The 26670-nt window shown below is 38.0% G+C and overlaps 1 protein-coding gene across 1 annotated transcript in view; it reads left to right on the top strand.

Moving 5' to 3' along the window:
* Positions 1-11933: 11933 nt before the first annotated feature.
* LOC148948072 (uncharacterized) overlaps positions 11934-26670 on the top strand; it is a 38982-nt gene continuing 24245 nt past the window's right edge. Inside the window, exon 1 of the mRNA XM_089096082.1 lies at positions 11934-11966. The gene's annotated coding sequence lies outside the window, so the exon portion shown is untranslated. The remainder of the gene's footprint in view (positions 11967-26670) is intronic.

The raw sequence follows: 26670 nt of genomic DNA, 5'->3' as shown, positions 1-26670 counted from the left end.
ATTTGACTAACTTTTAAATGAAAATCATAGGTAGCGCAATAGCGCTGCCTAAGTAAAGAACGATGTTGGCACAATGTATTATTTATTATTATTTTTTTAGACCAGCGCACTTCGTATCGAAGGAGTTCTCGTTGAAACTTCGAAAAGGGCTCGTTCGATTGGAAATTAAGTCTTTGAGGATGACAACCCCCCCCCCCCACAGCCCTCAGGGCAAGGGTTGTAAGTTATAACCTGGGGGCAAATAAGGTTTTTATTGAAAGCTTTGTCGTGGAAACTTGAAAAAGTAAATTCAATTACTTGAATTTTTTTTCTCCGTATTTCTCTGGGTTGCCTTCAGTTTATCTGATATCCAGCTGTCAAGGAATTCTCTCAGTAGACCTAAGGGTCGGTATGTCTGATTTCTCAGTATTCGTTCCGGTGAGAACCTTTCATTCAAAAATCATATTTGACTAACTTATAAATGAAAATCATAGGCAGCGCAATAGCGCTGCCTAAGTAAAGAACGATGTTGGCACAATGTATTATTTATTATTATTATTTTTTTTTTTTTAGACCGGCGCACTTCGTATCGAAGGAGTTGCCGTAGAAACTTCGTAAAGGGCTCTTTCGATTGGAAATTAGAATGGCTGGTGCCCTTTTTAATATTCAAAAGTGATTGGAGGGCAACTAACCCTCTTCTCACGGCCACCTTTTTCCCAAACACATCCAATCAAAATTCTGAGACAGCCATTTTGTTCAAGGTAGTTGAAAGTTTTGGAAATTAGGGCCTTGAGGATGACAACCTCCCCACAGCCCTCAGGGCAAGGGTTATAAGTTATGCCCTGGGGACATATAAGGTTTTTATAGAAAGCGATGTTGTAGAAACTTCAAAAAGGATTCGATTGGAAATTGAAAGGACTAGTGCCCTTTTTAATAGTTAAAAGTGATTGAAGGGCAACTAACCCTCCTCTCACGCCCGCGATTTCCCCAAATAAATACAATCAAAATTTTGAGATAGCCATTTTTTTCAACGTAGTTGAAAGTTCTGGAAATAATAATGTTTTTGAGGATGACAACCCCCCCCCCCGTCACAGCCCTCAGGGAAAGGGCTGCCAGTTCTGCCCTGGGGCCTATTAGGTTTTATAGGTTTTTATAGAAACTTCAAAAAGAGTTCATTCAATTGGAAATTGAAAGGGCTAGTGCCCTTTTAATAGTCGAAAGTGATTGAAGGACAATTAACCCCCCTCTTACGCCCACTATTTCACTAAGCACATATAATCAAAATTTTAGAGATATGTATTTTGTTCAACGTAGTTGAAAGTTCTGGAAATTAGGTCTTCGAGGATGATAACCCCCTTAGAGCCCTCCGGGCAAGGGTTGTACGTTTTGCCCTGGGATAAGATTTTATAGAAAGTTTTGTCGTATAAACTTCAAAAAGGGCTTATTTGATTGGAAATTGAAAAGGCTAGTGCCCTTTTCAATAGTCGAAAGTGAATGGAAAGCAACTAACCCCCCTCTCACGTCCACCATTTCCCCAAACACATTCAATCAAAATTTAGAGACAGCCATTTTGTTGAATGTAGTTGATTTCTCTATAGAAATTATGTTTTTGTGGAGGACACTCCCCCCACAGCCCCCAGAGCAACTTCAACTTCAAAAAGAGCTCATTTGATTGGAAATTGAAAGGGCTAGTGCCCTTTTTAATAGTTGAAAGTGAATGGAGAGTAACTAACCCCCCTCTCACGCCACCACTTCCCCAAACAAATTTCTTCAAAGTTTAGAGATGACAATTTTGGTCAACGTAGCTGAAAGTTCTGCAATATATGTATTTGAGGATGGCAAACCCCCCAGAGATTTGAAATTGAAAGGACTAGTGCCCTTTTTAATAGTCGAAAGTGAATGGAGAGAAACTAACCCCCCTCTCACGCCACCCCTTCCCCAAACAAATTTCTTCAAAGTTTAGAGATGACAATTTTGGTCAACGTAGCTGAAAGTTCTGCAATATATGTATTTGAGGATGACAAACCCCCCAGAGATTTGAAATTCAAAGGGCTAGTGCCCTTTTTAATAGTCGAAAGTGATTGAATAACATCTAATCCCCTCTTGGAGAGCATCTGGACCTCTTTTAGACTCATCTGTTGGTACGATGCTAATTGCCGTAGTTTTATTCCCGTATTTCTCAGGGTTGCCTTCAGTTATCTGATATCCAGCTGTCAAGGTATTCTCTCAGTAGACTTAAGGGTCGGTAAGTGATTTCTCAGTATTCGTTCCGGTGAGAACCTTTCATTCAAAAATCATATTTGACTAACTTTTAAATGAAAATCATAGGTAGCGCAATAGCGCTGCCTAAGTAAAGAACGATGTTGGCACAATGTATTATTTATTATTATTTTTTTTTTAGACCAGCGCACTTCGTATCGAAGGAGTTCTCGTTGAAACTTCGAAAAGGGCTCGTTCGATTGGAAATTAGAATGGCTAGTGCCGTTTTTAATATTCAAAAATATTGGAGGGCAACTAACCCCCCTCTCACGCCCACCTTTTCCCCAAACACATCCAATCAAAATTCTGAGAGCCATTTTGTTCAAGTTAGTTGAAAGTTTTGGAAATTAGGTCTTTGAGGATGACAACCTCCCCACAGCCCTCAGGGCAAGCGTTGTCAGTAATGCCCAGGGGGCATATAAGGTTTTATAGAAAGCCATGTTGTAGAAACTTCAAAAAGGGCTGATTCGATTGGTAACTTAAAGGGCTAGTGCTCTTTTTAATAGTAAAAAGTAATTGAAGGGCAACTAACCCCCTTCTTAAGCCCACCATTTCCCCAAACACATCCAATCAAAATTTTGAGCTAACCATTTTGTTCAAGGTTTTTGAAAGTTCTGAAAATTAGGTCTTTGAGGATGACAACCCCCACACCCCCCAGGGCAAGGGTTGTAAGTTATTCCCTGGGGGTATATAAAATCTTCATAGAAAGTGTTGTCATAGAAACTTCAAAAAGGGCTCATTCAATTGGAAATTGAAATGGCTAGTGCCCTTTTTAATAGTCGAAACTGATTGGAAGGCCACTAACACCCCTTCCACATCCACCAATTCCCAAACACATCCAATCAAAATTTTGAGATAGCCATTTTGTTAAACGCAGTTGAAAGTTCTGGAAATTATATCTTTGAGCAGGACACTCCCCTCATAGTCTTCAGGGCAATGGTTATAAGTTATGCCTTGGGGGCAAATAAGGTTTTTATTGAAAGCTTTGTCGTAGAAACTTGACAAGGGGCTTATTCGATTGGAAATTTGAACATTAAAGTTCCCTTTTTAATAATCGAAAGTGATTGGGGGGCAACTAACCCCCCTCTCACGCCCACCTTTTCCTCAAACACATCCAATCAAAATTTTTAGACAACTATTTTGTTCAACGTAGTTGAAAGCTTTTGAAATTAGGTCTTTAAGGATACCCCCCCCCCTTAGGGCAAGGGTTGTAAGTTATGCCCTGGGGGCATATAAGGTTTTTATAGAAAGCTTTATCGTAGAAACAAAGACACTCATTTGATTGGAAATTGAAATGGCTAGTGCCCTTTTTAGTAGTTGAAAATGACTGGAGGCCAACTAAACCCCTTTCAGCCCACCATTTCCCCAAACACATACAATCAAAATTTTGAGATAGCTATTTTTTTAACGTAGTTAAAAGTTCTTAAAATTATGTTTTTGAGGATGACAAACCACCCAGAGCCCCAAGGGCAAAGGTTGTAAGTTATACCCTAGGTGCATATAAGGTTTGTATAGATAGCGTTGATGTTGAAACTTCAAAAGGGGCTCATTCAATTGGAAATTGAGAGGGCTAGTGCCCTTTTTAATAGTCGAAAGTGATTGGAGTGTAACTAACCCCCCTCTCACGCTCACCATTTCCCCAAACAAATCCAATCAAAATTTTGAGATTGCCATTTTGTTCAATGTAGTTGATTTCCAGATAGAAATTATGTTTTTGAGGAGGATACTCCCCCCACAGCCCTCAAGGATAGGGTTGTAAGTTATGCCCAGGGGTATTTAAGGTTTCTATAGAAAGCTTTGTTGTAGAAACTTCAAAAAGGGCTCATTCTATTGGAAGTTCATAAGGCTAGTGTCCTTTTTAATAGTTGAAAGTGATTGGAGGGCAACTAACCCCTTCTCACGCCCACCTTTTCCTCAAATACATCCAATCAAAATTTTGAGATAGCCATTTTGTTCAATGTAGTTGAAAGTTCTGAAAATTAGGTCTTTGAGGATGACAACCCCCCACAACCCTCAGGGCAAAGGCTGTAAGGTTTTTATAGATAGCATTGCCGTAGAAACTTCAAAAGGGCTCATTCAATTGGAAATTGAGAGGACTAGTGTCCTTTTTAATAGTCAGAAGTGATTGAAGGGTAACTAACCCCCTTCTCACGCCCACCATTTCCCCTAACATTTCCAGTACAATTTTCAGATAGCCATTTTGTTCAACGTAGTTAAAAGTTCTGGAAATTGGGTCTTGAGGATAATACTCCCGCCAGAGCCCTCAGGGCTAAGGTTGTAAGTTATGTCCTAGGGATATATAGGGCCTAAGGTTTTTATTGAAAGCTTTGTCGTAGAAACTTGAAAACGGCTCATTCATCGGAAATTCAAATGACTAGTGCTCTTTTTAATAGTCGAAAGTGACTGGAGAGTAGGGACCTAGCAGAAGGTACTACGAGAACACATCTGCTGCCATCAGACAGATTTCTGAGAACTTGATTGCATAAGCGACTAGGACAAGAGGGGAACTAGATTTCTGAGAAATTGATTTGCATAATCAATGGAAAAGACACTAGGCGTACATCATGAACCCCAGGTTTGTCAATACGGAGTACTTTTAAGTGGCATATGGTTTTGCTTTAGTTTTTCTTTAAATATATTAAATAACATGTAGTCTAACTATAAGAATTTTTGGTATTTAGCCGATATTTAGCCGAAAATATTTAGTTTTCATTTTAAATACTAATATATTGAACCCTTATGACTCCTTACTATAGGTAACTCTATAGGATTGCCTCTGACTTAAACAGGTGAATAGAAGTTTAAATTTCTCTTCTACTGAACATCCGTAATTATCCAGGGGGATTATTGGGGGAATTATCTAGTGGAGAATTTTCAAGGAGGGTATTTTTACGGGGAGGGGGGAATATCTTCTAATGGGTAGGGTTAAACTCCTAGACCCTAAAACTCAAAGCGTAGCATTAAAGTTTTTCTTATTGTATTGATCAATTTACAAATTATTGCTTGTTAATTGTAAGACTAGTTTATGTCTTGCGGGATAAAATGTGCAAATGTATCCATTAGTGGGGTAGTTACAGAATTAAGGTTGGGGGAACCAGCAAAGCTCGGCCTCTGTTGGTCCGACCTTTACCTCATCGGCACAGCGGAGCTGTTATTTATTTGCCCCTCCAAAGCTTCAAACTTAATTTAAAGATTCAAGTAATTGCAGTAATCATTTGGGTTTAAAATGGGCAAAATGCTAGCATAACACTGTAAGACTAATACCCTTTGATTCCCATTAAATTTGTTTCTAAATATAATCATTGCCGTTTTTACCGTCACTATTGCTTACCAGCCCCTCCCTTTTAATGTTGCCTTAAATTATTTTTTTAACTTATTTTTAATAGGTGCTCAGTGGCGGTTCATGCCTCTCTTGAGCCCAGTGCAAAATCCTGATCGCCATTTATTCACAAAACTTTTCTAGAAGCGGTCTAAACTTAATTTTAATATAAATAAAACGTCGAAAATTAGAAAATGATTAATTAATTAATTATAACCGTTAGACTGTTTATTTGAATTTTTGCACCCTAATCATTTCTGCTCCTTGGGCAACTGCGACCTCTTTCTCCCCCTAAAACCGCCTCCGTGAATATTGGGTTTATAATACAATGGGGGTGGGGGGTAAAGCATTGCATATATTAAATACGTAACCTTACCTAACCTAATCTAGGTACCTTTTCCCCACCCCTAAATAAAAAAAAAAACAGTTTAAATATCGTATACGCAACGAAAACCAAGCTATGCATTCCATTACTGTATAGCTGTGTCTTGAATTAACCCGTCAAAATTGGTTTTTCGTGACTTGTTTCCTAGTAAAGGCCCATATAATGCAAGAGTACCACACTTTTTTTGGTACTTTTTATTGAAGATACCCTTTTCCGGTATTTTCATTGATAATAATATTAAATATTTCGTTGAAAAATAATAAGATATTGGTTTGTCATACTTTACCTAGATGAAACTTTTCCTACCAAACCCTTTTCGCTTTTACTTTGATTATTTTTTATGTAGAAAGAAAAGAAGACGCTTGGTTAGTTGCTTAGCTTTTCAATTGCATTTCGTCATAAATCAGACCCATACGAACTTCACTTGGTTAGGTAGGATTTGCTTTAGTCGAGTGTGAGACTGGGATGCCAAATGGACACTTTTAGTGCCTTTTGGACACTTTTTCACTCTGAGGGACACCGGGACACTATTGGGTCAAAAAAGGCAGCTTTTTGAAAAAAAGGACACTTTTTGGACATTTGAGAAGGCTGGAAAGAAGAATTGAATGGCCATTCCCTGCTGGCACGTTCCGCGTAAATCCATGTGGCGCGTAGCCGTGTGCATATGGCTAGTACGGCCCTCCAAAGGTAAAAGTACGTATATGCACAATTTTTCACTTCTCGACTTAATGCCACCACCATACTAAAAAAAATGTGCTGAATCGAATGGTATATGTAAGAAGGCTCAAGTCCAAATATTAACGGAAATAGCATATGGATAAAGTACGTATCTGAAAAATTTCTGGGCGCATCCAAATGTAAAAGTAAGTATCTGTGTAGATACGTACTTTCACCCTTGGTACGTACTTTTGCCTTTGGCCGGCACATTAAAATGAGAAAGGAAACCAAAGGTCAAAGTACGTATATGTCATGATTCAGCACAATCATCATTGTTTGTTTACCAGAGCAGAGCTGAACAACCAGCAACTCTGAGCTATGAAAGAGTACTGGCATAGAATGTCAAGAGGCTTTCTAAATTTACAGAGAGCGTTGGTTATACAAAAGGAAAGAGATTTAAGGTAAGAAAATTTTGCTTCATGCTATTTTGGAACCTTTTCTCCAAGTAGGCCTAAACCCTCTGGTAAAACCCCATCTGTACTACCAGGTAGGTACAACAGACCCGCTACAACCAGTTTACACAGCTAGCTATGTAGCTGTCGAATTAGTACAGTAGAGCAGCGTCATACCAAATTACCAACCAACCACCTAAAGCCATTTTTTTAGTATTGCCTACAAACATGACTTACCTTTGAAATAAAATAAAAAACAAGGGATGCATCAAAATAACCCCTAGAACCTTCTCTGTCACCTGAGATAATCAGGGATTAGTTTGGTCAACTATTACAACATTGAGAAAAAATTGAGGGCCTCTAAATATTGCTTACCTTAGAAACAAAAAAAAATTTATCAAAATAGCCCTAGAACCCCCTCTTTCATCTGAGATAATCAAGGTTGATAACAAGTTCTTAGAATTCCAATTTTTCAGGACATTGGCATGTCAAGCAAGTACAAATGAGGCATCAACTTCAAATACCGACTTGCCATCTTCCAGTGAAGAGCAACGAGGAGCTAGTTCCTGTTCCCCCCCCAGAAATCATACAGATAAATCAAACCCCAGACATATCACCCAATTTTTCTGGACATTCTCGATCACGGGACACCACTGATGGAGAAGCTCAATCTAAGGCACAGTTAAAACACTTTGCTGATGACGAATTCGAAAAAGAAGATTTAAGTAGAGGTGATAGTGATGAGTCTGATATTGACTGGGAGGACGTTGAAGGGACATTTGGGTCTTCTGATGATGAAAGGCAGACAACTTTGAAGAAGAGGAGAAAGCTCTTTACAGATTTAGTTCCTCTTTCGGTCAGTACTGATCTTACATCAGATCATCCAGAGTACAATCTGATCCATTTTCCTACCGATCCTTTCCTGCCCTTGGAAGATTCGGCTTCGGATGCAGCAGCTTATGAGACCCAAGATGACCAGCTAAATTTGGACAATCAACCATCTAATGAAAGCAACAATGCTGTTTGTGAACCTGATTCCTCAGACCATGTCATGTGTGTAATTGACGCTGTAGCAGCAAGGTCTGTGGGACAAGATAGAGAAAATAGACGTGAAGGAAATGGTGGAGGAGAAGGAAGGTCTATTGTTGACCTTACTCCAAAACGAGTTCGCTCAGAAAAAGATAAATTTGAAAGAGATGTTAAGAAGTATCCATTTCCTGACGAACCTGGCTGTAAATCTAACAAATGTACAAACTCATGTTTGAAGTTTTCCAGTGTAGAATTCAGGAAAATTTATGACACATGTTGGAGCAAAGAATATAAATCAAGACAAATGTGGCTCGCTTCTTTGCTGACATTCCTACCAGTTAAAAGAAGGACTATTGCCCCAGAAGCTGCGTGTAGAAAAAAACTACAGTTAGGTACAGCCTTCCCAGAAATTCGAATGACGACCCCACACTTACCCCAAAAGTTGAAAACTTGCCAGTTTGCAAGTCTACATTCCTTGGTTGTCTAGGATTAGGCAAGAATGACAGAGTGATTTTTACAATCAAGTCAAAAATTGAAAGGGATGCTCTGGGGAATGAGCTCAAGGACGGAAGGGGCCATAAAGTGGCAGGGCCACCAAACAAAGTTGATCGAAGCCTTGTGATGCAGCACATTGAAAGCTTTCAGCCAGCAATTCCACACTATCGTCGAGCTCACGCTCCAAATGTTCGGTACCTTTCTCGTGATTTGAGCTACAAATTTATGGCAGAAGACTTTAATGAAAAATATCCAGCAAATAAAATCTGTGATGAGACATATAGGAAGATTCTTAATGGTATGAAAGTATCATTGTGCATGCCCCAAAGTGACAGCTGTGACATTTGCACACTATTAAAAGAGAAAGTAGGGGCTGCGAGAACTCCTGGTACAAATGGTGAGGCAACCGAGAAAGAGACTGAACTGTACAGAAAGCACATAGATCTTGTTGAACAGGTTTCAAAAGCATTTTCTGAAGATAAGCAGAAATACGAAAAAGATTCAACTACCATGTTGTTCACCGTGGACCTACAAAAAGTGTTATTGCTTCCCATCATGCACAGCAGAAAGGAGGCCTTTTTTCTATCAAGACTCGTGTGTTTTAATGACACGTTTGCCCCCGTTAAGGCCACCCAACAAAACCAGAACCTTTGCGTTGTTTGGAACGAATCTCGACAAGGACATGATGCACCTGATATAGGTAGTGCCTTCCACAAGGTCTTAAAGATGAATAGGGATATCTTGCACTTCATTTTTTATACTGACAATTGCTGTGCCCAGAAAAAAAATTGGACAATTTTTAGTGAATTTGTACTGATAGTCAACAGTGAAGGAGGACCTGAAACGATTCGTATCAAGTATCTAGTGAAAGGCCATACGCACATGGGGGCTGACTCCATACACGGATCGATTGAGTCTCGAATTCGAAAAAGGGATGTTCTTGACTTTGAGGATTTGTGCGACACCTTAGAAAAAAGTAGAAAATTCACGAAAGCCGTGAAAATGGACATAGAAGACTTTTGCCAGTGGAAAAGCTTAAAAGCTCCTGGCATCGTCATGAAGAACTTGGGCGTGACCATTGATGAGTTCAGTGAGGTCTGTTTTAAGAAGGGAAAAACAGAACTGTTCTATAAAACTAGCCCTGAGGGTGAAGAAAAGAGTCTAAGTTTTGTGCCAAAAAAGCTGGTTAGTACAATCAAAGAGGCAAAGTATCCTTTGCCAGATCCGATTCTTGGCGCAAGGGGGGTAAAGCCAGAAAAGAAAAAGGCCATCTTAGAAAAACTTGTACCTTTTATGAATGAGAATCGCCGTACATTTTGGCGCACTATGCCTTCATCAACAGCTTCTGTCGATTTGCTGAAGCACGGCTGTGTTTTTTAGCTGCCTGCAGTATTTCAGTGATTTCTTTTTATTTTTTTTATTTTTTAACTTCTAATTATTTGAATAAAAAAATGACTTGTTGTACATGCTTCATACGTGGTTTTACCTTCGGTATACGTCATAGATACGGGGTGTTGGGCAGAGTAAAAGTGCGTTTTATGTTTTATACAGACTTTTACCTTTGGGACTTCATTCGAATTCGAGTCTCGAGTCAAAGGTAAAAGTACGTATATGTCATATACGCACTTTTACCTTTTGAGAGCGCCTCTTTATATGAGTAACGGTCCAATGGTAATAGTACGTATCTACTGTTTCAGGCTTCGGGGCAGTAATAATAGAAAATTTTACTTAAAAATATGAAATCCCCATATTTGTTTACCTATTTAACTAATTTCCAGAATTAGCCAGTGTCCAGTTTCACCGTAAACCGTATTTGAAGCTCTCAAAAGTACTCAAACTTTGAGCCGTGATTTATCGAAATAATGAAAAGTGTAGATACGTACTTTTACCTTTGGAGGGCCGAGTATTACACTGCTTTCATAGAAAGAAAGGAGTTTCGCAGAAATGCTGTGTTGCGGCTCAATTTTATTTATAGCCACTAGCGAACGTTTCTGTTTTATATTCTATGCTTTCAGTTGTGATTTTTTGTCAAACGTTGGTCACCAGTTTCTATCGAGTATAACTCAAGCGAATTTATTTCAATTGGTCTTGTCTTCTCACTTTTTAAGTTTTCGAAAGCGTCATTTTTGCTCAGGGTTCTTCTAAATGTTCAGAAAACGGCAAGATAGAGGAGTTGTTGAACCATTTTAACCACTTGACCAACCAGTTGACTGAGTTGTTAAGGAGATTGACGTCTTTTGTTTAATTTTAAAACCATGTTGGTCAAAATAGACATTTCGTTGCTACAGCCGTTCGGACCATGTCGCACCCAAAAATCTTTAATAGCTACCGAAGATCAACGACTCGCATCTTTTTCGCATAACTTATGAAAATGCCGAAGTGAAAATGAATCTCTATGATTGGTTCTTTCCTTTTCGACTAAGATAGGTAGCGGTGTCGATAATCAATATAAAATGTTGCTGTGTTGACATTCTCATGACGATTTTTTTATGCCATCTTTTCAGATTGAACTAGCACTAAACTTAATTTATTGGTAGCGTTAAAGTCAAAGCTGGAAATACCTGCAGAACTCATGCAGGTAAGAGACCGCGAGGTACCAGAACAAAGAAGGACGAATTTCACAGGTTTATTGGCACTTTTTCAAAGGTTTTGAAAATTCATAGTGGCAACCCCGTATAATGGCTAGTTTTCTAGAGGGACACTAAAAGTATCCATTTTTGGCTGACCTGGACACTTTTGTCCCTAAAAGTTTTGGCAACCCTGGTGTGAGAATCGGAGAGCGGACGTTTGATTTGAACTTCGTTTGGATTTGGGTCTGGGTGAGAATTTATTATAATATTTAATAGGCCTGCATGCCCTTTGCTTTCCAATAGATGTTTTTGGGAGGATATATAGGAAAATGTGAAAAAACAGCCTGGTGGCTGAAGTATGTGACTAGGCATGTACGCTGTTTTCTTTAAGATTGTTTAGATATATTTGTGTTTAATTAAAAATGTTTTTCCATTAAAGTGTTAGAAATGCTTTTTCTAAAGATGCCTTATTTTAGGCCCACATAATGCAAGAGTACCACCCATTTTTGGTACCCTTTATTGAAGATACCCTTTTCCGGTATTTTCATTGAAAAATATATTAAATATTTCATTGAAAAATAATAAAATGTTGGTTTGTCATACTTTATCTGGATGAAATTCTTCCTACCAAACCCTATTCACTTTTGCTTTGATTATGTTTTATGTAGAAAGAAAAGAAGACGCTTACTTAGCTTTTCAAATGCATTTCGTCATAAATCAGACCCATACGAAGACGAACTTCACTTGTTTAGGTAAGATTTGATTTAGTCGAGTGTGAGAATCGGAGAGCGGACGTTTGCTTTGAACTTTGTTTGGACTTGGTGAGAATTTATTATAATATTTAATGGGCCTGCATACCCTTCCCTTCACATAGATGTTTTTGGGAGGGTTTATAGAAAAATGTGAAAAAACAGCCTGGTGGCTGAAGTATGTGACTAGGCATATACGCTGTTTTCTTTAAGATTGTTTAGATATATTTGTGTTTAAGTAAAAATGTTTTTCCATAAAAGTGCTAGAAATGCTATTTCTAAAGATGCCTTATTTTAGACTTTTTTAGAAAGGCTATGGTCACTTTTCTTTGCATATAAATAAACAGTTTTGACAGGTATAAATCAATATATGCCTCGGCATATATTTTTATTGGCATAGGCTGTGAATCTAGGGCTATGTCTGGACCATAAGGGTTAGAGAGATGCATTGTAAGAAAAATAACAATGGTATTAAAAAGAGGATAAAATAAGGTATCTAACGGCTCTACTTTTACATTATGTTAGTGCGTTACCTTTATATGTAAACAATCACTGCACGAATTCTTGGAATGCTGGAAGGATATCGAAAAACTTGGCAGATGATTAATTCCGCACTTTGTTCTTCTTTTTGGGCTCCTTCAGTCCCTTCAAGTCTTGTAGTTGATGTTTTGATTGTTGAGGGTGAACCTTTTGTTCAAGAACCATTTGCATCGTATTTACCAGGACTAGCGGCATATAATTACCTGTGATGGAGCCGCAAAGCCTGTATTAATAAAAAAAATTGCCAATATTAGGAAAACTAATGTTTCTTCAGTCAGGTTTTCACTGTAACATCCAAATTGTGACCCTTGTCTCAAGTCAACGGTGTATCCTGCTTCTGATATTGAACTAGTCAGGATTGTTAATAGCTTGAACGGCTCCTTGTCGTATAGCCCTGACTGTATTCCAACTAAGGTGCTTAACTTCATTCTCCCTTCAATTATCTCTATATTGACAAAGCTTATAAAACTTTTCTTTTGAAAATGGGATTTTTCTCGGTTTTTAACTTAACTCTCTTTTGCATCAGAAATAAATTTTGGTACTGTTCTATTAGCTAGGCAACACGCGAGAAATGTAGTTTGGTTAATGCTAATGCAATAAAACAAAATATGATGAAAATATAATACTTTAGAAAAAAATTTTGGCTATATATTTGCACATTAGGGGGGGGGAGGGTAAAGCATAGCAAATTGTAAATACGTGACCTAACCTAACCTACATATCTTATCTCCTTCTAAACCCCCAAAAAACTAAAGTTTAAATATAGTTCCCGGAGTGAGAAACCCCTTGTTTTTTTCAGCGTCTCATAGGAATTACCGGGTAACGCCTATTTGATCTTTGCTTTTCTCGTGTGGCTGTCTCGCGTGTTGCCTAGTTAATAGAACAGTACCTTAAACCCCCATCCCCCAAATGTGCAAATATATACCCTGAATTGGTATGTGTAGGGGCTGGGGTAAAATTCATTTGCGGTAAAATTCATTATTATATTTGGGAAGATTATAAAAAAAGGCATCGAGTGGTATGTTTACTTTATTTGTAGGTCAACAATATGAACTGCTCAATATTTACCCTTTTATTTGTAACTCTTTTATATTTTCTTTAAGTCGCATTTGACTCTGGTTTGATTCCCATTGCTATCCGGATTCATGCTTGTTTTGATTCTTATTTGTCAGGTTGAACTATATCTGTAGATTCCCTTTTATTACTATTATTATTATTATTATATTATTTATTATTATTATTAATCATTATTATTATTATTTTATTACTATATTATTATTTATTATTATTATAATTATTATATTATATATTATTAATTATCTGTAGATTCCCTTTTCCGTTCTTCGTCTAAAGTTGAGTTTGTTGTTCATCAAGGTTCTGCTCTTAGACCGTTTCTGTTTTTGATTTATGGTAATGACCTTATGGTGACGGTTAAGAAACATTCAGTTTGCTATCGGCTATGTCATTATGAATCTTTAGTGTTCAAAAAAATCAACTGTCTTCTCAGGATGAGGACGCCCTCGTCGTTTTCGTGGATGATAGTAGCCGTGGCACTATATTCTCTCAGTATGTCTGATTTCTCAGTATTCGTTCCGGTGAGAACCTTTCATTCAAACATCATATTCGACTAACTTAAAATGAAAATCATAGGCAGCGCAGTAGCACTGCCTAAGTAAACAACGATGTTGGCACAATGTATTATTTATTATTATTTTTTTTTAGACCCGGGCACTTCGTATCGAAAGAGTCGTAGAAACTTCGAAAAGGGCTCATTCGATTTGAAGTTAGAATGGTTAGTGCCCTTTTTAATAGTCGAAATTGATTGGATGGCAACTAACCCCCCTTTCACTCCCACCTTTTCCCCAAACACATCCAATCAAAATTTTGAGATATCCATTTTGTTCAAGCTAGTTGAAAGTGCTGGAAATTAGGTCTTTGAGGATGACAACCCCCCCCCCCCCCTCCAGAGCCCTCAGGGCAAGGGTTGTAAGTTATACCCTGGGGGCAAATAAGGCTTTTATTCAAAGGTTTGTCGTAGAAACTTGAAAAAGGGCTTATTCGATTGGAAATTCAAAGGTCTAGTGACCTTTTTAATAGTCGGAAATGATTGGAGGGCAACTAACCCCCCTCTCACGCCCACTGTCTCCCCAAATACATCCAATCAAAATTTTGAGACACTCATTTTTTTCAACCTAGTTGAAAGTTTTTGAAATTAGGTCTTTAAGGATGACAACACCCCCCCCCCCACAGCCCTCAGGGTAAGGGTTGCAAGTTATGTCCTGGGGGCATATAAGGTTCTTATAGAAAGCTTTGTAGTAGAAACTTCAAAAAGTGCCCATTCGATTGGAAATTGAAATGGCTAGTGCCCTTTTAATAGTTGAAAATGATTGGAGGGCAACTAACCCCCTCTCATGCCCACCATATCCCCAAAAACATACAATCAAAATTTTGAGATAACCATTTTTTTTTCAACGTAGTTGAAAGTTCTGGAAACAATTATGTTTTTGAGGATGACAACCCCCCCCCCCCCCTTCACAGCCCTCAGGGCAAGGGCTGTCAGTTCTGTCCAGGGGTCTATTAGGCTTTATAGGTTTTATAGAAACTTCAAAAAGAGTTCATTCGATTGTAAATTGAAAGGACTAATGCCCTTTTTAATAGTCGAAAGTGATTGAAGGACAACTAACCCCCCTCTCACGCCCACTATTTCCCTAAGCAAATATAATCAAAATTTTGGGACATGTATTTTGTTCAACGTAGTTAAAAGTTCTGGAAATTAGGTCTTTGAGGATGAAAACCCCCTCAGAGCCCTCAGGGCAAGGGTTGTAAGTTTTGCCCTGGGATAAGACTTTATAGAAAGTTTTGTCGTAGAAACTTCATAAAGGGCTCATTTGATTGGAAATTGAAAGGACTAGTGCCCATTTTAACAGTCGAAAGTGAATGGAGAGAAACTAATCCCCCTCTCACGCCCACCATTTCCCCAAACACATTCAATAAAAGTTTAGAGACAACCATTTTGTTGAATGTAGTTGATTTCTATATAGAAATTATGTTTTTGTGGAGGACATTCCCCCCACAGCTTCCAGGGCAACTTCAACTTCAACTTCAAAAAGGGCTCACTTGATTGGAAATTGAAAGGGCTAGTGCCCTTTTTAATAGTCGAAAGTGAATGGAGAGAAACTAACCCCCCTCTCACGCCACCACCTCCCCAAACAAATTTCTTCAAAGCTTAGAGATGGCAATTTTGTTCAACGTAGTTGAAAGTTCTGCAATATATGTATTTGAGGATGGCAAACCCCCAAGAAATTTGAAATTAAAAGGGCTAATGCCCTTTTTAATAGTCGAAAGTGATTGGAGAACATCTAATCCCCTCTTGGAGAGCATCTGGACCTCTTTTAGAGTCATCTGTTGGTACGATGCTAATTGCCGTAGTTTTTTTCCAGTATTTCTCAGAAAAGAAAATCATAGGCAGCGCAATAGCGCTGCCTAAGTAAAGAACGATGTTGGCACAATGTATTATTTATTATTATTATTTTTTTTTTTTTTAGACCGGCGCACTTCGTATCGAAGGAGTTGTCATATAAACTTCGAATAGGGCTCTTTCGATTGGAAATTAGAATGGCTGGTGCCCTTTTTAATATTCAAAAGTGATTGGAGGGCAACTAACCCTCTTCTCACGGCCACCTTTTTCCCAAACACATCCAATCAAAATTCTGAGACAGCCATTTTGTTCAAGGTAGTTGAAAGTTTTGGAAATTAGGGCCTTGAGGATGACAACCCCCCCAGAGACCTTAGGGTAAGAGTTGTCAGTAATGCCCTGGGGGCATATATGATTTTTATAGAAAGCGTTGTTGTAGGACCTTCAAAAAGGGCTTATTCGATTGGAAATTGAAAGGACTAGTGCCCTTTTCAATAGTTAAAAGTGACTGAAAGGCAACTAACCCCCCTTTCACGCTCACTATTTCCCCAGACACATCCAATCAAAATTTTGAGATAACCATTTTTTTCAACATAGTTGAAAGTTCTGGAAATAATTATGTTTTTGAGGATGACAACCCCCCCCCTTCACAGCCCTCAGGGAAAGGGCTGCCAGTTCTGCCCGGGGGCCTATTAGATTTTATAGGTTTTTATAGAAACTTTAAAAAGAGCTCATTCAATTCGAAATTGAAAGGGCTAGTGCCCTTTTAATAGTCAAAAGTGATTGAAGGACAATTAACCCCCCTCTTACGCCCACTATTTCACTAAGCACATATAATCAAAATTTTAGAGATATGTATTTTGTTCAACGTAGTTGAAAGTTCTGGAAATTAGGTCTTCGAGGATGATAACCCCCTCAGACCCCTCAGGGCAAGGGTTGTAAGTTTTGCCCTGGGCTAAGATTTTATAGAAAGTTTTGTCGTAGAAACTTCAAAAAGGGCTCATTTGATATGAAATTGAAAGGGCTAGTGCCCTTTTTAATACTCGAAAGTGAATGGAGAGAAACTAATCCCCCTCTCACGCCCACAATTTCCCCAAACACATTCAATCAAAGTTTAGAGACAGCCATTTTGTTGAATGTAGTTGATTTCTCTATAGAAATTATGTTTTTGTGAAGGACACTCCCCCCACAGCCCCCAGAGCAACTTAAACTTCAACTTCAAAAAGAGCTCATTTGATTGGAAATTGAAAGGACTAGTGCCCTTTTTAATAGTCGAAAGTGAATGGAGAGAAACTAACCCCCCTCTCATGCCACCCCTTCCCCAAACAAATTTCTTCAAAGTTTAGAGATGACAATTTTGGTCAACGTAGCTGAAAGTTCTGCAATATATGTATTTGAGGATGGCGAACCCCCCAGAGATTTGAAATTCAAAGGGCTAATGCCCTTTTTAATAGTCGAAAGTGATTGGAGAACATCTAATCCCCTCTTGGAGAGCATCTGGACCTCTTTTAGACTCATCTGTTGGTACGATGCTAATTGCCGTAGTTTTTTTCCCGTATTTCTCAGGGTTGCCTTCAATTATCTGATATCCTGCTGTCAAGGAATTCTCTCAGTAGACTTAAGGGTCGGTATGTGATTTCTCAGTATTCGTTCCGGTGAGAATCTTTCATTCAAAAATCATATTTGACTAAATTATAAATGAAAATCATAGGTAGCGCAATAGCGCTGCCTAAGTAAAGAACGATGTTGGCACAATGTATTATTTATTGTTATTTTTTTTTAGACCAGCGCACTTCGTATCAAAGGAGTTCTCGTAGAAATTTCGAAAAGGGCTCGTTCGATTGGAAATTAGAATGGCTAGTGCCGTTTTTAATAGTCGAAAGTGATTGGAGGGCAACTAACCCCCCTCTCACGCCCAACTTTTCCCCAATCACATCAAATCAAAATTTTGAGATAGCCATTTTGTCAAAAGTAGTTGAAAGTTTTGGAAATTAGGTCTTTGAGGTTGACAAATTCCCCAGCCCTCAGGGCAAGGGTTGTCAGTTATACTCTGGGGGCATCTAAGGTTTTTCATAGAAAGCGATGTTGTAGAAACTTCATAAAGGGCTCATTCGATTGGAAATTGAAAGGACTAGTGCCCTTTTTAATAGTCGAAAGTGATTGAAGGGCAACTAACCCCCTTCTCACGCCCACCATTTCCCAGACACATCCAATCAAAATTTTGAGATAGCTGAAAGTTCAACGTAGTTGAAAGTTCTGGAAATTAGGTCTTCGAGGATGATAACCCCTCAGACCCTTCAGGGCAAGGGTTGTAAGTTTTGCCCTGGGATAAGATTTTATAGAAAGTGTTGTTGTAAAAACTTCAAAAAGGGCTCATTTGATTGGAAATTGAAAGGGCTAGTGCCCTTTTTAATACTCGAAAGTGAATGGAGAGAAACTAATCCCCCTCTCACGCCCAAAATTTCCCCAAATACATTCAATCAAAGTTTAGAGACAGCCATTTTGTTGAATGTAGTTGATTTCTCTATAGAAATTATGTTTTTGTGAAGGACACTCCCCCCACAGCCCCCAGAGCAACTTAAACTTCAACTTCAAAAAGGGCTCATTTGATTGGAAATTGAAAGGACTAGTGCCCTTTTTAATACTCGAAAGTGAATGGAGAGAAACTAATCCCCCTCTCACGCCCACAATTTCCCCAAACACATTCAATCAAAGTTTAGAGACAGCCATTTTGTTGAATGTAGTTGATTTCTCTATAGAAATTATGTTTTTGTGAAGGACACTCCCCCCACAGCCCCCAGAGCAACTTAAACTTCAACTTCAAAAAGAGCTCATTTGATTGGAAATTGAAAGGGCTAGTGCCCTTTTTAATAGTCGAAAGTGAATGGAGAGTAACTAACCCCCCTCTCACGCCACCACTTCCCCAAACAAATTTCTTCAAAGTTTAGAGATGACAATTTTGGTCAACGTAGCTGAAAGTTCTGCAATATATGTATTTGAGGATGACAAACCCCCCAGAGATTTGAAATTCAAAGGGCTAATGCCCTTTTTAATAGTCGAAAGTGATTGGAGAACATCTAATCCCCTCTTGGAGAGCATCTGGACCTCTTTTAGAGTCATCTGTTGGTACGATGCTAATTGCCGTAGTTTTTTTCCCGTATTTCTCAGGGTTGCCTTCAGTTTATCTGATATCCAGCTGTCAAGGAATTCTCTCAGTAGACCCTAAGGGTTGGTATGTCTGATTTCTCAGTATTCGTTCCGGTGAGAACCTTTCATTAAAAAATAATATTTGACTAACTTATAAATGAAAATCATAGGTAGCGCAATAGCACTGCCTAAGTAAAGAACGATGTTGGCACAATGTATTATTTATTATTGTTTTTTTTTAGACCAGCGCACTTCGTATCGAAGGAGTTCTCGTAGAAACTTCGAAAAGGGCTCGTTCGATTGGAAATTAGAATTGCTAGTGCCGTTTTTAATATTCAAAAGTATTGGAGGGCAACTAACCCCCCTCTCACGCCCACCTTTTCCCCAAACACATCCAATCAAAATTCTGAGAGAGCCATTTTGTTAAAGTTAGTTGAAAGTTTTGGAAATTAGGTCTTTGAGGATGACAAACTCCCCACAGCCCTCAGGGCAAGGGTTGTAAGTTATGCCCTGGGGACATCTAAGGTTTTTATAGAAAGCGATGTTGTAGAAACTTCAAAAAGGGCTCATTCGATTGGAAATTGAAAGGACTAGTGCCCTTATTAATAGTTAAAAGTGATTGAAGGGCAACTAACCCCCTTGTCACGCCCACGATTTCCCAAACACATCCAATCAAAATTTGAAATAGTCATTTTGCTCGAGATATTTAAAAGTTCTGAAAATTAGGTCTTTGAGGATGACAACCCCCACAGCCCTCAGGGCAAAGGTTTTAAGTTATGCCCTGGGGGTATATAAAGTCTTCATAGAAAGTGTTGTCATAGAAACTTCAAAAAGGGCTCATTCGATTGGAAATTGAAATGGCTAGTGCCCTTTTTAATAGTCGAAAGTGATTGGAAGGCAACTAACACCTCTTCCACATCCATCAATTCCCCAAACACATTCAATAAAAATTTTGAGATAGCCATTGTGTTCAACGCGGTTGAAAGTTCTGGAAATTATATCTTTGAGCAGGACACTCCCCTCATAGTCTTCAGGGCAATGGTTATAAGTTATGCCTTGGGAGCAAATAAAGTTTTTATTGAAAGCTTTGTCATACAAACTTGAAAAAGGGCTCATTCGATTGGAAATTTGAACATTAAAGTTCCCTTTTTAATAATCGAAATTGATTGGGGGGCAACTAACCCCCCTCTCACGCCCACCTTTTCCTCAAACACATCCAATCAAAATTTTTAGACAACTATTTTGTTCAACGTAGTTGAAAGCTTTTGAAAATAGGTCTTTAAGGATACCCCCCCCCCTTAGGGCAAGGGTTGTAAGTTATGCCCTGGGGGCATATAAGGTTTTTATAGAAAGCGTTATCGTAGAAACAAAGACACTCATATGATTGGAAATTGAAATGGCTAGTGCCCTTTTTAGTAGTTGAAAATGACTGGAGGGCAACTAACCCCCTTTCATGCCCACCATTTCCCCAAACACATACAATTAAAATTTTGAGATAGCTATTTTTTTTAACGTAGTTAAAAGTTCTTAAAATTATGTTTTTGAGGATGACAAACCACCCAGAGCCCCAAGGGCAAAGGTTGTAAGTTATACCCTAGGGGCATATAAGGTTTGTATAGATAGCGTTGTCGTTGAAGCTTCAAAAGGGGCTCATTCAAGTGGAAATTGAGAGGGCTAGTTCCCTTTTTAAAGTCGAAAGTGATTGGAGTGTAACTAACCCCCCTCTCACGCCCACCATTTCCCCAACCAAATCCAATAAAAATTTTGAGATAGCCATTTTGTTCAATGTAGTTGATTTCCAGATAGACATTATGTTTTTGAGGAGGACACTACCCCCACAGACCTCAGGGAAAGGGTTATAAGTTATGCCCAGGGGTATATAAGGTTTCTATAGAAAGCTTTGTCGTAGAAACTTCAAAAAGGGCTCATTCTATTGGAAGTTCATAGGGCTAGTGTCCTTTTTAATAGTTGAAAATGATTGGAGGGTAACTAACCCCCCACTCACGCCCACCTTTTCCCCAAATACATCCCATCAAAATTTTGATATAGCAATTTTTTTCAAAGTAGTAGAAAATTCTGTAAATTAAGTCTTTGAGGATGACAACCCCCCACAGCCCTCAGGGCAAAGGTTGTAAGTTTTTTATAGATAGTGTTGTCGTAGAAACTTCAAAAGGGCTCATTCAATTGGAAATTGAGAGGACTAGTGTCCTTTTTAATAGTCAGAAGTGATTGAAGAGTAACTAACCCCCTTCTGACGCCCACCATGTCCCCAAACATTTCCAATACAATTTTCAGATAGCCATTTGGTTCAACGTAGTTAAAAGTTCTGGAAATTAGGTCTTTGAGGATAATACTCCCGCCAGAGCCCTCAGGGCTAAGGTTGTAAGTTATGTCTTAGGGATATATAAGGTTTTTATTGAAAGCTTTGTCGTAGAAACTTGAAAAAGGAATCATTCGATTGGAAATTCAAAGGGCTAGCCCTTTTTATTAGTCGAAAGTGATTGCAGAGCATCCAACCCCCTTCACGCCCACCTTTTCCCCTAACCCATCCAATCAAAATTTTGAGATAGCCATTTTGTTAAACGCATTTGAAAGTTCTGGAAATTACATCTTTGAGCAGGACACTCCCCTTAAAGCCTTCAGGGCAAGGGTTATAAGTATGCCCTGGGGGCAAATAAAGTTTTTATTGAAAGCTTTGTCGTAGAAACTTGACAAAGGGCTTATTCGATTGGAAATTTGAACATTAAAGTTCCCTTTTTAATAATCGAAAGTGATTGGAGGGCAACTAACCCCCCTCTCACGCCCACCTTTTCCTCAAACACATCCAATCAAAATTTTTAGACAACCATTTTGTTCAACGTAGTTGAAAGCTTTTGAAATTAGGTCTTTAAGGATACCCCCCTCCTTAGGGCAAGGGTTGTAAGTTATGCCCTGGGCGCATATAAGGTTTTTTTTATAGAAAGCGTTATCGTAGAAACATAGAAACTCATTTGATTGGAAATTGAAATGGCTAATGCCCTTTTTAGTAGTTGAAAATGATTGGGAGGCAACTAACCCCCTCTCACGCCCACCATTTCCCCAAACACATACAATCAAAATTTTTAGATATCCATTTATTTCAACGTAGTTGAAAGTTCTGCAAAATATGTATTTGAGGAAGGAAAACCCCCCACAGCCCCCAGGGCAAAGGCTATAAGGGTTTTATAGATAGCGTTTGGTAGAAACTTCAAAAGGGGCTCATTAAATTGGAAATTGAGAGGCCTAGTGTCCTTTTTAATAGTCAAAAGTAATTGAAGGGTAACTAACCCCCCTCTCATGCCCACCGTCTCCCCAAACATATCCAATAAAAATTTTCAGATAGCCATTTTGTTCAACGTAGTTGAAAGTTCGGAAAATTAGGTCTTTGAGGATGATACTCCCGCCAGAGCCCTCAGCGCTAAGGTTGTAAGTTATGCCGTGGGGGTCTATAAGGTTGTTTTTGGAAGCTTTGTCATAGAAACTTGAAAAAGGAATCATTCCATTGGAAATTCAAAGGGCTAGTGCCCTTTTTAGTAGTCGAAAGTGATTGGAGAGCATCTAAACCACTCTCACGCCTACCGCTCAGGTTGTAAGTAATGCCCTGGGGGTATATAAGGTTTTTATAGGAAGTATTGTCGTATAAACTTCAAAAAAGGTTCAATCGATTGGAAATTGAAATGGCTAGTGCCCTTCTTAATAATCGAAAGTGATTGGAAGGCAATTAACATCCCTTCAAAGCTCACCTTTTCCCCAAAAACATCCAATCAAAATTTTGAGATAGCCATTTTTTTCATCGAAGTTGAAAGTTCTTTGAGCAGCACTATCCACACACAGTCTTCAGGACAAGGGTTATAAGTTATGCTCGGGGGGCATAAGGTTTTTCCTGAAAGCTTTGTCGTAGAAACTTGAAAACGGCCCATTCATCGGAAATTCAAATGACTAGTGCTCTTTTTAATAGTCGAAAGTGACTGGAGAGTTCGGACCTAGCAAAAGGTATTATGAGAACACATATTCTGCCATCAATAATTGAGTCCAACGCTGACAGGCTATAATTTATTCAAGGATTATTGATCCACGAAAGGGGACAGATTTCTGAGAACTTGATTGCATAAGCGACTAGGACAAGAGGGGAACTGGATTTCTGAGAAACTTATTTTCATAATAGGCGGGGAATTATTGATCCGCGAAAGGGGAATTAAGAAAAATTATTGCTTCTTTAATCGTTAGGTCTGAGAGATAAATGGTCTTTAGTGACAGAGATAAATTGATATTATGTTTTTAAATATGGCTTCTCAGGTCTTTAGACTTAGCGATAAATTAATATTCTATCGAAGCTTTAATAAAGTAACCAAGAACACCTTAGAGATGAAGAGATTAACGCTGGAATTTTTTCCTGGGAATTTCAAATGTGACAGCGCAGGGATGCCAAAACAAAAGGAAAACGCAGAAATTACGTTTAGGGATTATTTGGGTGAAACAGTTTGAGACATTTTAGAAGATAATTTAAGCGAAACAGTTTGAGACGTTTTAGAAGATGATTTGGGCGAAACAGTTTGAGACATTTTAGAATATGATTTTAGAAGATGATTAAGATGATTTGGGGTGAAACTCTGTGGTCGTTATAATACACAAGTTCCATTTGAACAGTGTTGTAAGGTCCCCTACCCCAATCCCAGAGGGCCCCCATCCCCCCGGGCCCCCAAAGGGCCCCCAAAGACCCTCTCCCCATTTTTTAATACTTTTTTTGTGCTTTTGAGACACAGAAGGGCCCAACCCCTCCCTACAACTTTTTGGGCCCCCTCTCCCCATTGTTTTATACTTTTTTTTAAGTTTTTTTAACTTTTATTTACAAATTTTTAACTTTTTAATAAATAACAAATTTTTCTTATAAAGTTGGGTTTTATTAATTTTTTAAGGTTAATTTAGGCTAGGTTACGTGCTTATGCGTAACCTAGCCTAAATCAACCTTAAAAAATGAATAAAACCCAACTTTATAATTAAAATTTGTTATTCTTACTGGACAACTTTCTAATTTTTAGCATAAATCATGTTATCTGTCACTATAAACTGTTACTTTTAAAATAAAATTTGTTATCTTTGACGGATAAGTTGGAGTTATTACAAAAATTGTTACTGTTAAGAAAATACTTGTTATTTCTAGGAGAAATTTAATGTAAATTAAAAGTTTGTTAGTATTAAGGAAGAATGTTGTTACTTCGATGAGAGAATTTGTTAGTGTTAAGAAAAACTTGTTACTTCTGTCAGAAAAGTTGCTTTCACAATCACAAAATTGTTACTTCTATGAAAAATTTTGTATGTTTGGAAGAAAGCTCGCTACTTTTTACAGAAAACGTATTATCACTGACGAAAAAATCGTTACTTCTAAGAGAAATTTGATAGTGTTAAGAAAAAGTTTGTTAGTATTAATGTAAAAGTTGTTACTATGTGGAGAAAATTTTTTAAGTGTTAAGGAAAAATTGCTACTTCTAACAGAAAACTTGTTATCATAAACGAAGAAATTATTATTTCTAAGAAAATTTTGGTATCCTTGACATGGAACTTTCTACTTCTTACTGAAAACTTTTTATCACTGACGAAAAAATTGTTACTTCTGAGAGATATTTGATGTTTTAAGTAGAAGTTTGTTAGTATTGAGGAAAAAGTTGTTACTTCGAAGAGAAAATTTGTTATAGTGAAGGAAAATTTGATACTTCTGACAGAAAACTTGTTATCATAAACGTAAAAATTATTCCTTCTAAGAAAAATTTGTAATCTTTGGCAGAAAACTTGCTACTTTTTACAGAAAACTTGCTATCACTGACAAAAAATGGTTACTTCTAAGAAAAATTTGATAGATGTAACTAAAACTGTTAGTGTTAAGGAAAAAATTGTTACTTTGATGAGAAAATTTGTTATTGTTAAGGAAAACTTGCTGCTTTTGACAGAAAACATTTTATCATGAACGGAAAAAAATTATACTTCTAAGAAGAATTTGATAGTTTTAAGTGGATGTTTGTTAATATTGAGGAAAATCTTAGTATTTCTAAGTGAAAATTTTGTAGTGTTAAGGAAAACTTGCTACCTTATACATAAAGCTTGTTCTTATAGACGAAAAAATATTTAATTCTAGGAAAACACTGATACCTTTGGCAAATGACTTGCTACTTCTTATAAAATACTTGTTATCACTGACGAAAAATTTCGACTTTCAGGATGGGATTCATTTTTTTAAGCTAAATCCTGTTTTCATTACAGATGTAGCTGCAAATTCGAGAATACCTTTTGTAAGCTCCGGGGATAATTTGCTAGTTCTTACAGAAAACTTGTTATTATAAACGAAGAAATTGTTTTTTCTAAAAAAAATTTGGTATCTTTGACAGGGAGCTTGATACTGTTTACAGAAAACTTGTTATCACTGACGAAAAAATTATTGAGAAGCCATATTTAAAAACGGAATATCAATTTATCTCTGTCACTAAAGACCATTTATCCCTCAGACCTAAAGATTAAAGAAGCCATAATGTTTCTTAATTCCCCTTTCGCGGATCAATTATTCCCCGCCGATTATGCAAATCAACTTCTCAGAAATCTAGTTCCCCTCTTGTCCTAGTCGGTTATGCAATCAAGTTCTCAGAAATCTGTCCCCTTTCGTGGATCAATAATCCTTGAATAAATTATAGCCTGTCAGCATTAGACTCAATTATAGATGGCAGCACATGTGTTCTCGTAGTACCTCTGGATAGGTCCCTACTACTCTGGAGGGCAACTAACACCCCTCTCACGTCCACCTTTTCCCAAACACACTCAATCAAAATTTTTAGATAAACATTTTGTTCAACATAGTTGAGCGTTTTGAAAATTAGGTCTTTGAGGATGATACCACCCCCCCCCCACAGCCCTCAGGGCAAGGGGGATAAGTTATGCCCTGGGGGCATATAAGGTTTTTATAAAAAGTGTTGTCGTAGAAACTTCAAAAAGGGCTCATACGATTGGAAATTGAAATGGCTAGTGCCCGTTTTAATAGTTGAAAATAACTGGAGGGCAACGAACCCCCTCTCACGCCCACCATTTCCCCAAACACATTCAATTAACATCTTGAGATAGTCATTTTTCAACTTAGTTTTAAGTTCTGGAAATTATGTCTGAGGATGACTACCCCCCCCCCCAAGTCCTTAGGGCAAGGGTTGTTGGTTATGCCCTGGGGCCATATAAGGTTTTTATAGAAAGCAATGTTGTAGAAACTTCAAAAAGGGCTCATTCGATTGGGAATTGAAAAGGCTAGTGCCCTTTTTAATAGTCGACAGTGATTGAAGGGCAATTAACCCCCCTCTCACCCACAATTTCCTCAAACACATACAATCAAAGTTTTGAGATAGTCATTTTGTTCAACGTAGTTGAAAGTTCTTGAAATTATGTATTTGAGGATGACAGATCCCCCAGAGCCCCCAGGGTAAAGGTTGTAAGTTATACCCTGGGGGTATATAAGGTTTGTATAGATAGTGTCGCCGTTGAAACTTCAAAAGTGGCTCGTTCAATTGAAAATTGAGAGAGCTAGTGCCCTTTTTGATAGTGGAAAGTGATTGGAGGGTAACTAGACAGTAGGAGGGACCTAATGACTACTGTATGTACATAATTTATTCATGGTTTATTGATCCA

Source organism: Artemia sp. Qi Xiang Cuo, chromosome 10, assembly GCF_049724085.1.
Source record: "Artemia sp. Qi Xiang Cuo chromosome 10, ASM4972408v1, whole genome shotgun sequence".
Classification (NCBI taxonomy): domain Eukaryota; kingdom Metazoa; phylum Arthropoda; class Branchiopoda; order Anostraca; family Artemiidae; genus Artemia; species Artemia sp. Qi Xiang Cuo.
Note: the sequence above shows the minus strand (reverse complement) of the source record. Positions and strands in the feature narration are given on the sequence as shown.